The sequence below is a fragment of the Bufo gargarizans genome, chromosome 8 (assembly GCF_014858855.1).
Source record: "Bufo gargarizans isolate SCDJY-AF-19 chromosome 8, ASM1485885v1, whole genome shotgun sequence".
NCBI lineage: Eukaryota > Metazoa > Chordata > Amphibia > Anura > Bufonidae > Bufo > Bufo gargarizans.
Window position 1 is genome coordinate 158,326,656 of NC_058087.1, and position 15,626 is coordinate 158,342,281.

The 15,626-nt window shown below is 47.5% G+C and overlaps 1 protein-coding gene across 1 annotated transcript in view; it reads left to right on the forward strand.

Annotated features, from left to right (window-relative positions):
- Window positions 1-1,640: 1,640 nt before the first annotated feature.
- Window positions 1,641-15,626, forward strand: part of CARHSP1 (calcium regulated heat stable protein 1) — a 71,222-nt gene continuing 57,236 nt past the window's right edge. Inside the window, exon 1 of the mRNA XM_044303625.1 lies at window positions 1,641-1,792. The gene's annotated coding sequence lies outside the window, so the exon portion shown is untranslated. The remainder of the gene's footprint in view (window positions 1,793-15,626) is intronic.

Genomic DNA, 15,626 nt, shown 5'->3' on the forward strand with positions numbered 1-15,626 from the left:
GTGTGGGGTAATTTCTATGTGGGGACAGTATGGGGTAATTGCTATGTGGGAAAATTGCTATGTGGGGGCAGTGTGGTGGAAATTACTATGTGGGGGCAGTGTGGTGGAAATTACTATGTGGGGGCAGTGTGGTGGAAATTACTATGTGGGGGCAGTGTGGGGCAAATTACTATGTGGGGGCAGTGTGGGGCAAATTACTATGTGGGGGCAGTGTGGGGCAAATTACTATGTGGGGGCAGTGTGGGGCAAATTACTGTGTGGGGGCAAACTACTATATGGGGGCAGTTTGGGGGCAAATTACTATAGGGGGATTACTATGTGGGGGCAGTGTGGTGGAAATTACTATATGGGGGTGTTGCTATTGGGGAGGCACTATAGGGGCAATTCTATTATTTCTGGGGACACTATACAGGGATTATTGCCTGGAGCACAATAGAGGGTGGTATTATTACTGGGGGTCTCTAGGGGACATTATAGCTGCTGTGGACACTATAGGGACATTTGGGGTAATTTATCAAACTGGTGTAAAGCAGAACTGGCTTAGTTGCCCATAGCAGCCAATCAGATTCCACCTTTCATATTTGACAGCTCTTTTGGAAATCCAGTTCTACTTTACACCAGTTTGATAAATTACCCCAATTATATCTTTCAGGGTCACTATTTTTTCAGCAGTATAGTTCCTGGGGCATTGGGGAGCACAACGGGCACAGTATTGGGGGTGGCAGGATGACACTGTGGGGACACCAGGATGAGGAGGTTGATGGAAAAATTGAGGAATCTAACGTGTCTGTGTTACAAACTGTAGAGACGAGATGCAGCTAAAAGAATTTGCCATGGTGGTCTGGGTCAAATGGAGGAGAAGAGGAAAGAGAAGGTCTACATGACAGGAGATGTCACTGGATGTAACAGGTATGTGGTGCTGTATTCTCCTCCATGTCTTTTTTATTACAATTATATGTATTTTAAATTTGACGACCAAATTTTTCAGTTTAGGACCCAATTTGGGTATTTTTTTTTTGTCTGAAGATGTCATATGGCCTAAGAAGAGACTGTGGCGCTCATAAAGCACCGCAGCCTCTTCATACAAAAAAAAAAAAAAACTAAACTAAAATGGGGGGGGGGGCCCAAGTTGGGGAGACAGCCCCGGGCCTATCATGCACTTAATCCGCCCCTGCTTGTGCGTAATGTGGACAATAATTGGACATGTTCTATATTTTTGCTTATGCCACAGAACGGACATACGGATATTTGCGGCCTCATAGAAGTGAATGGGGCTGCATCCGACCAGCAAAAAAATGCGTATGTGATGCGGACAAAAAATACCTTTGTGTGCATGAGTCTGTGGTGCATGGTCGCCCATACACATTGATAAGTCTCCCTGACATACCTATGCTTTCAGTAATAAGTCTATGTACGTGTATTGGCACACACATTTGGTTGCCTGGGTCCCCCAGCACTGGGTGTATGTGACCAAGCAGTGGGACCCCGGAATGTGAGGGCTTCCCCTGTAGGACTTTGTACAGGACCGGAGCTCTGACTTCTGCCGCTGCTCCGGTTCCCGCCTCTTTCACCTCAGCCGTGTCCCGCCCCGTGTACTAGGACCCTGGTAATGCAGGTGACTGAGGCTGTAGGATGCGGCTCGTCACTTCTGGGGGTGACCAGCCGTGATGACATGAGGGGGTGGTGTGCTGATGTCATAGGGGGAGGAGGACAGGAAAAGCCCTGAGGGACAGTTTTCTTCCGAGACAGTTTCGGAGCTGACTGCGAGTTGTTTCCTGCGCTCTGCTCCCAGGTTAGTGAATGCGGACACTCCTGTGTAATGGCGTGTATCGGTGCGGGGTTATACATGCCACTTGCGTAAAGTTCAGACTGTGAGGAGGCTGCCGCCCTTACCGCTGGGATCCTGCCGGTGTGTGGTGTGGAGCAGGTGCCCGACTATTGGAAGTTCTGAGGGCTGGAGCCGGGTCTGTGCAGTATGGCTGTGGGGTGACTTCTTGTGTAGTATGGACTGGTGGGTGGATGTGTTATTGTGGCCTCTAGGATGCGGGTGACCCCCACCATATATCCATGGTGGAGGCTGCACAGTGTTCCCGTCCTCTTCCGTGTGTCTGCTTACCTCCTCGTCCCACTCAGCGCGTCCGCTCGCCCTTCCCGTCCTCGTCCCACTCAGCGCGTCCGCTCGCCCTTCCCGTCCTCGTCCCACTCAGCGCGTCCGCTCGCCCTTCCCGTCCTCGTCCCACTCAGCGCGTCCGCTCGCCCTTCCTGTCCTCGTCCCACTCAGCGCGTCCGCTCGCCCTTCCCGTCCTCGTCCCACTCAGCGCGTCCGCTCGCCCTTTCCCGTCCTCGTCCCACTCAGCGCGTCCGCTCGCCCTTTCCCGTCCTCGTCCCACTCAGCGCGTCCGCTCGCCCTTTCCCGTCCTCGTCCCACTCAGCGCGTCCGCTCGCCCTTTCCCGTCCTCGTCCCACTCAGCGCGTCCGCTCGCCCTTTCCCGTCCTCGTCCCACTCAGCGCGTCCGCTCGCCCTTTCCCGTCCTCGTCCCACTCAGCGCGTCCGCTCGCCCTTTCCCGTCCTCGTCCCACTCAGCGCGTCCGCTCGCCCTTTCCCGTCCTCGTCCCACTCAGCGCGTCCGCTCGCCCTTCCCGTCCTCGTCCCACTCAGCGCGTCCGCTCGCCCTTCCCTCCTCCACGGGTCAATAATGGAATTCTAAGATACTCTGAACTTAAAAACACAAGTTTGCTGAACACTAGGCATAAGCATTTGATCTGCGAGATCTGACCACTGGGGCCCTACTGATCAAGAGAACAGGGGCCCGTGCCTCCGTATGAAAAGAGTTGGCAGGTCCAGCAGTCGCACCATTCATTCTCATTAGGACTATCAGAGATAGCCCGGTCGGCGCAGGCGCAGTGAGGGAAGGACGCTCGGCGGCTGCTGGCTTCCTCACTGCAGACACGGCCGGCGGGAGGAGAGCAGCGCTGCCCTGGCCCTGTCAATCAAGAGAAGAAGGGTGTGAAAAGAGGCGGGCAAACTGAGCCTCTAGGAGCAGGTGCAATGCCCCCTCCCCCCTGCTCCTATAGGCTTGTTGTTTTTTTTTCAATAAAGGCTTCAGGCAGTGAGATGGCACTAATATAGTTATGTTCAGCTCACATTAGCACCTCACTAGTATCAGACAGCTTAATACCCATTTTTCAGGTGATAGAAACCCTTTAAAGGGAGCTATGTAGCTGGGCTAAGCCCACCACAGCGGGGGCGCTCTTACTCAGCTGCGACACTCTCTGGCTAATACAGGGGTTCCAAGTAAGACAAGCCTTTTAATTGGGGGATTAATGCAGGTAATAAAGAGCTAAATAATAGCTCACACTTTTTCTGCAGTAGAGATCAGTAATATGGTTATTATGCAGTAACCACTAGAGTTGCATCGGGTATCAAAGTATCAAATCGCAATCGATAGTTTTAGACCTGGATCGATATGATACTGGTTTTACTATTTAACGATACACGGCTGCGCTGCCTAGTATGAGTTAGAGAACATGGCACGCGTCGCTCTCAGCATTTAGCATGTTTTCTTCAGCAGAACAGTGTAGAAGGAGGCAGTCCCTCCCTCCCTTCCCACTGTGGCCACTCTGCCACCAATGAAGATGATACTGGGGGGATGGGGCATACTGCGCCACCAATGACTATAGTTATTACATACCCGACACCCTGTCTCAGTGCAGCCTACTCCAGAATAATTATAGTCATTGGTGGCGCAGTGCGCCCCTCCAACTTCAGTATCCCAGTATTAACCCCTTAACGCAAAATACCCTGCATGTACGGCAGGGGATGCTGTGCCAGAACGCATTCCTCCGTACATGCACGGCGGGCTGTGCCCGCCCGATCACTGCAGGGGTCCGCCAGTCCCTGGTAGCCGGGCCCCTACTGTATCCGCCGACATCGCTGTTTACAGTGATGCTGGCGGATTAACCCCTTCTATGCCGTGGTCAGTGCTGACCGCGACATTGAAGTGGTATGCGGCGGGTGAAGGAGCACATCAGGTCCCCGCGCTGCTGTGCGCGGGGACCCGATGTGTGACAAGGCAGCCTAATGCTGTGCAGAGGCTGCCCAATGCCTTGCATGGCATCGGGACCTGCCTTCTACGGGTGCCGAGAAAATCCAGCCCCAGGCTGGGTCTCCTAGGTAACCTGTTAGTGTATGACTCTGTGTAATACACTAACAGGCAATGCATTACAATACAGATGTATTGTAATGCATTGCAGAGGGGATCAGACCCCCAAAAGTTCTGACCCAGAGTGGGACAGATATAAAGTTTAATATATTTTTTTTAAAGTGTTTTTAATAAAAAAAAAAAGAAAAAAATGATTTTATAATAAAAAATAGAGAAAACAAAACAAGAAAAAAACACATATATTAAGTATCGCCGCATCCGTAACGACCTGACAACATAGAACTATCGCCCCAAAAAAAACAAAAAAAAACCTATGGCTCTCAGACTATGGGTACACTAAAACATGATTTATTTTTTTGTTTCAAAAATGCTTTTATTGTGTTAAATGTAAAAAACAAAAAAAAATACATATTAGGTATTGCCGCGTCCGTAACAACATGCTCTATAAAAATACCACATGACCTAACCCCACAGGTGAACACCGTAAAAATATTAACCACTTCAACCCCCCTAGCTGAAACCCCCTTAATGACCAGGCCACTTTTTACACTTCTGCACTACACTACTTTCACCGTTTATTGCTCGGTCAGGCAACTTACCACCCAAATGAATTTTACCTCCTTTTCTTCTCACTAATAGACCTTTCATTTGTGGTATTTCATTGCTGCTGACATTTTTTACTTTTTTTGTTATTAATCGAAATTTAACGATTTTTTTTTTTGCAAAAAAATGACACATTTCACTTTCAGTTGTAAAATTTTGCCAAAAAACGACATCCATATATTAATTTTTCGCTAAATTTCTTGTTCTACATGTCTTTGATAAAAAAATAAATAAAATGTTTGGGTCAAAAACAAAATGGTTTGGGTAAAAGTTATAGCGTTTACAAACTATGGTACAAAAATGTGAATTTCCACTTTTTGAAGCAGCTCTGACATTCTGAGCACCTGTCATGTTTCCTGAGGTTCTACAATGCCCAGACAGTAGAAAAACCCCACAAATGACCCCATTTCAGAAAGTAGACACCCTAAGGTATTCGCTGATGGGCAAAGTGAGTTCATAGAACTTTTATATTTTTTGTCACAAGTTAGCGGAAAATGATGATGATTTTTTATTTTATTTTATTTTTTCTTACAAAGCCTCATATTCCACTAACTTGTGACAAAAAATAAAAACTTCCATGAACTCACTATGCCCATCACAAAATACCTTGGGGTGTCTTCTTTCCAAAATGGGGTCACTTGTGGGGTAGTTTTACTGCCCTGGCATTAGGGTTGGGCGATATACCGGTATCACGATATACCGCGGTATTAAAAAAACGGCGATATGGCGATATCGCCGTTTCCTAAAGACCGCGGTATTTTGTGACGTCATCAAAGAGGTCAGCGCACATTGAGCGCTGACCTCTTCTAAACGTGCGTCCGCCCGCTTCTACCAACTCGCCTTCAGGAACTGACTGATCACTTACCGCCCGCCCCTGCACCTTGCTCTTCCTCTCGCTCCTGGCCTGCCTCCTTCTTGCTCCGCCTCCCTTAGTCAAGTCTCCACCCACCATCTGACATAATCACCGTCGTCACCCACCAGTGCCGGGCGCCGTGTGAGTACTGTGTGAGTACTGTCTCTGGAGAGACTTTTCCTGCGGCTGCTTCACTAGTGCGTTCTGTCTGATGACAAAGTTATAAACTTACTACTTCCCGCAGCGGCCGCCCCGGCTCTCCCTCCTCCTCGCTCCCATAAGACCTTAATATAACGCTCCTTGTGGTCCCCCCATACAGTGCAACGCCTCCTTGTGGCCCCCCATACAGTGCAACGCCTCCTTGTGGCACCCCATACAGTGCAACGCCTCCTTGTGGCCCCCCATACAGTGCAACGCCTCCTTGTGGCCCCCCATACAGTGCAACGCCTCCTTGTGGCCCCCCATACAGTGCAACGCCTCCTTGTGGCCCCCCATACAGTGCAACGCCTCCTTGTGGCCCCCCATACAGTGCAACGCCTCCTTGTGGCCCCCCATACAGTGCAACGCCTCCTTGTGGCCCCCCATACAGTGCAACGCCTCCTTGTGGCCCCCCATACAGTGCAACGCCTCCTTGTGGCCCCCCATACAGTGCAACGCCTCCTTGTGGCCCCCCATACAGTGTAACGCCTCCTTGTGGCCCCCCATACAGTGTAACGCCTCCTTGTGGCCCCCCATACAGTGTAACGCCTCCTTGTGGCCCCCCATACAGTGTAACGCCTCCTTGTGGCCCCCCATACAGTGTAACGCCTCCTTGTGGCCCCCCATACAGTGTAACGCCTCCTTGTGGCCCACCATACAGTGTAACGCCACCTTGTGGCCCCCCATACAGTGTAACGTCTCCTTGTGGCTGCCCCCATACAGTGCAACGTCTCCTTGTGGCTGCCCCCATACAGTATAACGTCTCCTTGTGGCTGCCCCCATACAGTATAACGTCTCCTTGTGGCTGCCCCCATACAGTATAACGTCTCCTTGTGGCCCCCCATACAGTATAACGTCTCCTTGTGGCCCCCCATACAGTATAACGTCTCCTTGTGGCCCCCCATACAGTGTAACGCCTCCTTGTGGCCCCCAATACAGTGTAACGCCTCCTTGTGGCCCCCAATACAGTGTAACGCCTCCTTGTGGCCCCCTATACAGTGCAACGCCTCCTTGTGGCCCCCTATACAGTGCAACGCCTCCTTGTGGCCCCCTATACAGTGCAACGCCTCCTTGTGGCCCCCATACAGTGCAACGTCTCCTTGTGGCCCCCCATACAGTATAACGCCTCCTTGTGGCCCCCCATACAGTATAACGCCTCCTTGTGGCCCCCCATACAGTATAACGTCTCCTTGTGGCTGCCCCCATACAGTGCAACGTCTCCTTGTGGCCCCCCATACAGTATAACGTCTCCTTGTGGCCCCCCATACAGTATAACGTCTCCTTGTGGCCCCCCATACAGTATAACGTCTCCTTGTGGCCCCCCATACAGTATAACGTCTCCTTGTGGCCCCCCATACAGTATAACGTCTCCTTGTGGCCCCCCATACAGTATAACGTCTCCTTGTGGCCCCCCATACAGTATAACGTCTCCTTGTGGCCCCCCATACAGTATAACGTCTCCTTGTGTTTTTTTTTCTTTTAAACGGGTATTTATCGCGATATATATCGTTATCGCGATAAATTTTTTAATATCGTTATCGTCTGAATATTTTTGATATCGTCCAACCCTACCTGGCATTTTAGGGGCCCATATGCGTGAGAAGTAGTTTGCAATCAAAATCTGTAAAAAATGACCAGTGAAATCCGAAAGGTGCTCTTTGGAATGTGTGCCCCTTTGCCCACCTAGGCTGCAATAAAGTGTCACACATGTGGTATCGCCGTACTCAGGAGAAGTTGGGGAATGTGTTTTGGGGTGTCATTTTACATATACCCATGCTGGGTGAGAGAAATATCTTGGTCAAATGCCAACTTTGTATAAAATAATGGGAAATGTTGTCTTTTGCCAAGATATTTCTCTCACCCAGCATGGGTATATGTAAAATGACACCCCAAAACACATTCCCCAACTTCTCCTGAGTACGGCGATACCACATGTGTGCCAATTTTTTTTTTTGCAGCCTAGATGCGCAAAGGTGTCCAAATTCCTTTTAGGAGGGCATTTTTAGACATTTGGATCCCAGACTTCTTCTCACGCTTTAGGGCCCCTAAAAAGCCAGGGCAGTATAAATACCCCACATGTGACCCCATTTTGGAAAGAAGACACCCCGAGGTATTCAATGAGGGGCCTGGCAAGTTCATAGAATTTTTTATTTTTTTTGGGCATAAGTTAGCGGAAATTGATTTTTTTTTTTTATTGTTTTTTTTCTCACAAAGTCTCACTTTCCGCTAACTTGGGACAAAAATTTCAATCTTTCATGGACTCAATATGCCCCTCAGCGAATACCTTGGGGTGTCTTCTTTCCAAAATGGGGTCATTTGTGGGGTGTTTGTACTGCCCTGGCATTTGAGGGTCTCCGCAATCATTACATGTATGGCCAGCATTAGGAGTTTCTGCTATTCTCCTTATATTGAGCATACAGGTAATGAGATTTTTTTTCCGTTCAGCCTTTGGGCTGAAAGAAAAAAATGAACGGCACAGATTTCTTCATTCGCATCGATCAATGTGGATGAAAAAATCTCTGCCAAAAAAAAAAAAAGAGGGGAAAGGCGTCTGCCAGGACATAGGAGCTCCGTCCAACATCCATACCCACTTAGCTCGTATGCCCTGGCAAACCCGATTTCTCCATTCACATCAATCGATGTGGATGAATAAATCATTGCCGGGATTTATATATATATTTTTTTTTATATACAAAGTGTTTGCCAAAGCATAGGAACACCGCCACCTCCTCGGCTCATATGCCTCGGCAAACGTATCTTTTACTGCAGAGGAGAAATCTCGTCTTGCAGCGCCGCATACACCGACTTGTGTGTAATCTGACAGCAGCGCAATGCTTCTGTCAGAATGCACATCAGTGCTGCAGCTAGTCGATCGGTTGGTCCACCTAGATATAAACTTTAACTTTTTGAACTGAACGTTAACCTTTTTGCTTACTGGTGATTTTTTTTTTTTTGTTGCAAATCGCCCAAAGATGTGGCGAAGTGCATTATGCACTTTGTCCCAGGTGAAAGGAGAGGTTTGCAGCAGCTCTGTGTGTAAATGGGCCCTAATAGCCCTGTGTGCCTGTCCTGGTGAGATGTGATCCCTATGCTAGGTGTACCTGTGTGTGGTACTTCCGGAAACACTCCCCTAAGCATAGGGCAGGGTGGTCAGGGCAGTCAGGACAGAAATAGCGGGTGTCACGCCTTATTCCACTCCTGCTACAGACACGACATCTTTTTCGGGGTGACGGTTGGGTTGAGGTACCAGCAACGACATTGGGGAAATGTCGCTCGTTTAGATGGCTAACTACACTGGTGGATGGGGCCACGGAACCTCCTGGGTACAGGAGGATCTCGATGATCTCTTCCTGAAATTTGAGGAAGGATCGTGTTCTCCCAGCCTTACTGTAGAGAACAAAACTATTATACAGAGCCAATTGAATTAAATATACAGACGCCTTCTTATACCAGCGTCTGGTGCGGCGGGACACTAAATACGGAGACAACATCTGGTCATTGAAGTCCACCCCTCCCATGTGAAGGTTATAGTCGTGGACTGAGAGGGGCTTTTCAATGACACGGGTTGCTCGCTCAATTTGGATTGTCGTGTCTGCGTGAATGGAGGAGAGCATGTAAACGTCACGCTTGTCTCTCCATTTCACCGCGAGCAGTTGTTCGTTACACAAGGCAGCCCTCTCCCCCCTTGCAAGACGGGTGCTAACGAGCCGTTGGGGGAAGCCCGCGCGACTAGTTCGCGCTGTGCCACAGCAGCCAATCTGTTCTAGTAACAAATGCCTGAAGAGGGCCACACTTGTGTAGAAATTGTCCACATAAAGATGGTACCCCTTGCCGAATAAGGGTGACACCAAGTCCCAGACGGTCTTCCCATTGCTCCCCAGGTAGTCGGGGCAACCGACCGGCTCCAGGGTCTGATCTTTTCCCTCATAGATCCGAAATTTGTGGGTATAGCCTGTGGCCCTTTCACAGAGCTTATACAATTTGACCCCATACCGGGCGCGCTTGCTTGGGATGTATTGTTTGAAGCCAAGGCGCCCGGTAAAATGTATTAGGGACTCGTCTACGCAGATGTTTTGCTCAGGGGTATACAAATCTGCAAATTTCTGGTTGAAGTGGTTTATGAGGGGCCGAATTTTGTGGAGCCGGTCAAAAGCTGGGTGGCCTCTGGGACGGGAGGTGGTGTTGTCGCTAAAGTGCAGGAAACGCAGGATGGTCTGAAATCGTGTCCTGGACATAGCAGCAGAGAACATGGGCATGTGATGAATTGGGTTCGTGGACCAATATGACCGCAATTCATGCTTTTTAGTTAGACCCATGTTGAGGAGAAGGCCCAGAAAAATTTTAATTTCGGAAGCTGGGCATAAAAGCTTCCCGGGTTGGCGGTTGTAAATTGTGTGGCATACCGATTTGTTTCTGCCACAACTAAGTCCAAGAGCTCCGCAGTCAAGAACAGCTCAAAAAATCCCAGGGCCGAACCGATCTGAGCTGTCTCAATCCGAACTCCAGACTGGGCGGTGAAAGGGGGAACTACAGGTGCGGCTGAAGTTGGGGACTGCCAATCAGGGTTTGCCAGCACCTCAGGGATTCTAGGGGGTCTCCGGGCCCGTCTTTGCGGTGGCTGCGACGGGGTAACTAATGCACGTGCCACCGTACCAGCTTCAACTGCCCTTATGGTGCTCGCCACTTCACCATGTTGTACGGCAGTGCTGGTACTAGGTCCAGGATGGGCTGCGCTGCTGGTGTATGCCTCACCACGTAATCCGACAGCGCCAGCCCCACTCTGCTGCCCTTGAAGCGGATCCTGCGCAACCTGTGGTCTAGCGACATGGGGTCGGGTACGCCTGGTGCTATCAGGGATCTCAACCTCCTCGTCTGAACTTTGAGTCAGACTGCCACTGCTTTCTACAGGTTCATATTCTGACCCGCTAGATTCATCAGATGAGGGTTCCCATTCCTCATCCGACTGGGTCAGAAGCCTGTAGGCCTCTTCAGAAGAATACCCCCTGTTTGACATTTGGGCAACTAAATTTAGGGGTATTCCCTGAGACTACCCAAGAAAAAAAGCAAGCCTGTCTTACAAATGGGAGGCTAGCGAAGTACCGGAGGCCGCTGCGGTTGATAAAAAATATCAAAACAGATTTTTTTATCGCCGCAGCGCTTGTGAAGTGAATGTGCAGTGATCAAAAAAAAAAAATTTTTTGGTCACTGCGGCGGGGCGGGCGTGGGTGAACGCACGTGTGGGCGACCGATTAGGCCTGATCGGGCAAACACTGCGTTTTGGGTGGAGGGCGAACTAAAGTGACACTAATACTATTATAGATCTGACTGTGATCAGTTTTGATCACTTGCAGATACTATAAAAGTACAAATGCTGATTAGCGATACGCTAATCAGCGAATAAGTGACTGCAGTGCGGTGGGCTGGGCGCTAACCGATCGCTAAACTACCTAACCAAGGGGCCCAAACTATCCCTAAAACCTAACAGTCAATACCAGTGAAAAAAAAAAAGTGACAGTTTACACTGATCACTTTTTTCCCTTTCACTAGTGATTGACAGGGGCAAGAAGGGGTGATCAAGGGGTTAATTGGGGTGCAGGGGGGTGATCTGGGGCTAAAGTGTGCTGTTTGGTGTACTCACTGTGAAGCCTGCTTCTCTGCTGGAACCAACCGACCAAGAGGAGCAGGGAAGCCATTTAACACATCATATTTACTAATATGATGTGTTATATGGCTTCTGATTCGACATTTTAAAAATCGCCAGCCCGCCAGCCACGATCATTGGCTGGCATGCTGGTGACGAAATGGTTCTTGTTCATTTGCCGGCCCGCCATGCGCATGCGCGGGCCGGCTCAGTCCAAAATCTCGCGTCCCGCGAGATGGCGCACAGATGCGTCCAGGAGAAATAAATCAACCTCCTCCCGGACGCATCCGTGCGTTACATGGTCGGGAGGCGGTTAAATGACGTCACCTCACATCACAAAACGTGTAATAGCAAGCGATCAAAACGTCATACGCACCCCAAAATTGTACTAATCAAAATCTCATCCCTCAAAAATGATATACTACCTAAGACAATCGCCCCAAAAAAAAAAAAAAACTGGCTCTGACTATTGAGATACTAAAACATGATTTATTAATTTTTTGTTTCAAAAATATTAGTGTATAAAAAAAAAAAAAAAGTATACATATTAGGTATTGCCGCGTCCGTAACAACCTTCTCTATAAAAATATCACATGATTTAACCCCTCAGGTGAACACCGTAAAAAAATTAAAATGGTGTCAAAAAGTGTAATGCCAAGCGATCAAAAAGTCACAAGCACCCCAAATTGTACCAATCAAACCGTCATCTCATCCCGCAAAAATTGAGCCCCTACCTAAGACAATTGCTCAAAAAATAAACTATGGCTCTCAGAATATGGAGACACTAAAACATGATTTTTTATTTTTTTTTGAAATGCTGTTATTGTGTATAACTTAAATAAAAAAAATAAAAAAAAAAGTATACATATTAGGTATTGCCACGTCTGTAAGGCCGGCTCTATAAAAATATCACATGACCTAAGCCCCCAGGTGAACACCGTAAAAATAAAAATGGCATCAAAAAGCAATTTTTTTGTCGCCTTACATCACAAAAAGTGTAATACTAAGTGATCAAAAAGTCATATGTACCCTAAAATAGTACCACTCAAACCGTCATCTCACACAGAAAAAAATGAGCCCCTACCAAAGACAATCGCCCAAAGAAGAAAAAAAATCTATGGCTTTTAAAATATGGAGACACAAAAAAAATATTTTTTTTTTTTTTATTTTTTTTTTAAAAATGCTTTACTATGTAAAACTGAAACAAACAACAAAAAAAGTCATATTTGTTAATGTCGCGTCCGTAACAACCTGCTCTATAAAAATAGCTCATGATCTAACCTGTCAGTTGAACGTTGTAAATAACAAAAATAAAAAGTGCCATAACAGCAATTTTTTTTTTTTTTTGTTGTTACCTTGCCTCACAAAAAGTGTAATATAGAGCAACCAAAAATCATATGTACCCTAAAATAGTACCAACAAAACTGCCACCTTATCCCGTAGTTTCCAAAATGGGGTCATATTTTGGGAGTTTTTTTACTCTAGGGGTGCATCAGGGAGGCTTCAAATGTGACATGGCAAGTTAAAATTATTCCAGTGAAATCTTCACCCCAAAAACCATATAGCATTCCTTTCCTTCTGCGCCCTGCCGTGTGCCTGTACAGCAGTTTACGACCACGTATTGGGTGTTTCTTTAAACTACAGAATCAGGGCAATAATTATTGCGTTTTGTTTGGCTGTTAACCCTGTTGCTTTGTTAGCGGAAAAAAAAATGATTAAAATGGAAAATCTGCCAAAAAAGTGAAATTCTGAAATTTCATCTCCATTAATTCTTGTGGAACACCTAAAGGGTTAACAACATTTGTAAAATCAGTTTTGAATACCTTGAGGGGTGTAGTTTCTAAAATGGAGGTGCTTTCTATTATGTAAGCCTCACAAAGTGACTTCAGACCTGAACTGGTCCTTAGGCTACATGCACATGACTGTTCCGTGTTTTTTTTTTTTTTTTTGCGGATAGGATGCGGACCCATTCATTTCAATGGGTCCGCAAAAAATGCGGACAGCACACCATGTCCGTTCCGTAGCCCCGGAAAAAAAATAGAACGTGTCCTATTCTTGTCCGTTTTTGAAAAAAAATTGATGGCATACGGATGTCATCCTTTTGGCGGACCGCAAAACACGTGTGTGTGTGTGTGTGTGTGTGTGCGTGTGCGTGGCCTTAAAAAGTGGGTTTTGGAAATTTTCTGAAAAATTTCAATATTTGCCTTTAAACTAAAAAATAAAATGGCATTCACAAAATGATTCAAACATGAAGTAGACATATGGGGAACTGGTTACGAGTGTATTACTGTAGTACAGCGGCGGCATGAAGCGCACGGCGTCATAGCAACCAGTGACGCCGTACGCTCCTGCTCGCAGCCGGAATCCAGGCCGGGTTACCACAGACCGCTCACGGCCGTGTGCATTCGGCCTAATGCTGTGTAATAAAGTATAAACCATTTCTGTACAACTTATAGATGTTGAACGTTTGTAGGAAAATATTTCACGTTCTGCAAATGCTGATTTCTCTGTACAAAGGGAAAGATAAGCTATCACTTATTAATCCGTAAAAAGGGAAATTGCAACGTGGTTATAGCAGCAATAAACCACAAACTGAACGCACAAGAACATGACCATGTCCATGCAGATCTTTCTTATTTCCCCTACGCCCATGACAGAACCCTTGAGAGACCGCCTCCATCATCAGGACAGGAAACAGAAACTTTTGTGGAGAGCTCATAAGGAGGGGCTCTGCCCCTATAGCCCCAGTTCCTGTCTTAAGGATAGGACATGCGGTGGAGAGCTTAAAGCATTAGGCTGCAGGAGCCTAGCGTAAGTTTACCAGTGTGGGTTACCTGGTGCGGCATAAAACTCCACTAGGAGCCGCCTGCCAAGTCTGGTGCAGCATCCTTCTGGGTCTCTGACTTTGGTTTGTCAAGCTGGTGTTTCGGTGCACAGACGGGAGTTACTGTGAGGTAGCCCCGGCACGCTGGATCCTCTTGGCAGTGTCTTGGAGGTCCTGGGCCTATACCTTTCTGCTTCCGGTAGCCTTACAGAAGCTAGGGGAGATTTCCTTCTTTTGTAAGCATGCTCCGTGCTTGAACCGGAAGATGCGGGTCGTGACTTCCAGTATTTGGAATGCAGGTTGGTTCCGGTTACCAGCGTTCCGGAAGGGAAGCTGGTACATCCTCCCCATAAAGGCCGCATTTGGTACGCCGGCAGGGACCCGTCCTGGGGTGTTTCACCTCCTTATCGTGTGCGCTCAGAAGGATCCCAGCAAGCCTGCAAGCATCCGCAGGGGCATATGGACGCTCTATCCGGAGACATGGAAGAAGACAGCTGTCAGCGCGCTGGTGTACAGGATGGCCATAATGGCAGACTGGTATTCCTGGTGGGGTAAGGGGGTCAATCCCCACCTTTTTGTATTCCTCCCTGTTGTGCCTAATGGGGTATATTTTCTTATTTTGTTTTAGAATACTAAAGAGGCACCTAGGAAAGCCACTGCTAAAATTAAAGGAAGAGAGTGTGCAGAAAAAAAAGCTTGTTTCTTCCTGGTCTAAAATGTTATGTCAGCATTGTGCTAATAAGGTGGTAGAGGAGGAATCCCCACCATTACTTCAGAGCATCAAAGAGATTGTCAAATCTGAAGTCTCTGATCTGATTCTATCAAAATGTTTAAGAAGTGCCTACCTTCCTCTGCTACGGGCAAGCAAGGTCATTCTAATATCATATCTGATAGTGAATCTTCTGAGGAGAATGAGCAAGGGGAGATCCTAGATAGTTTAAGTTCTTCCTCGGATGAAGAATCCTCAGGTAGACCTTTATTCTCCCCTGAGGGTATGGCTTCCCTACTTAAAGCTATTAGAACCACGATGAAGGTGGATGAATCCAGAGAACAAAAGTCAGTTCAAGAGAGAATGTTTGGGGATCTGGGTCACAAAAGATCTAGAGCTTTTCCGTTAAATGAAAATTTAAAGCATTTAATTCAGAAAGAATGGAAGAAACCGGATAAGAAGTTTTTTATTTCCAGAAGTGTAAAGAGAAAATATTCTTTTGATGAGGGCGAGTCATCCTGTTGGGAAAGGCCTTCTAAACTAGATGCCCCTATTGCGAAAATTTCAGAAATCTGCTTTGCCTTTTGAGGATCTTGGCGCTTTAAAAGACCCGATGGATAGACTGGCTGAGCTGT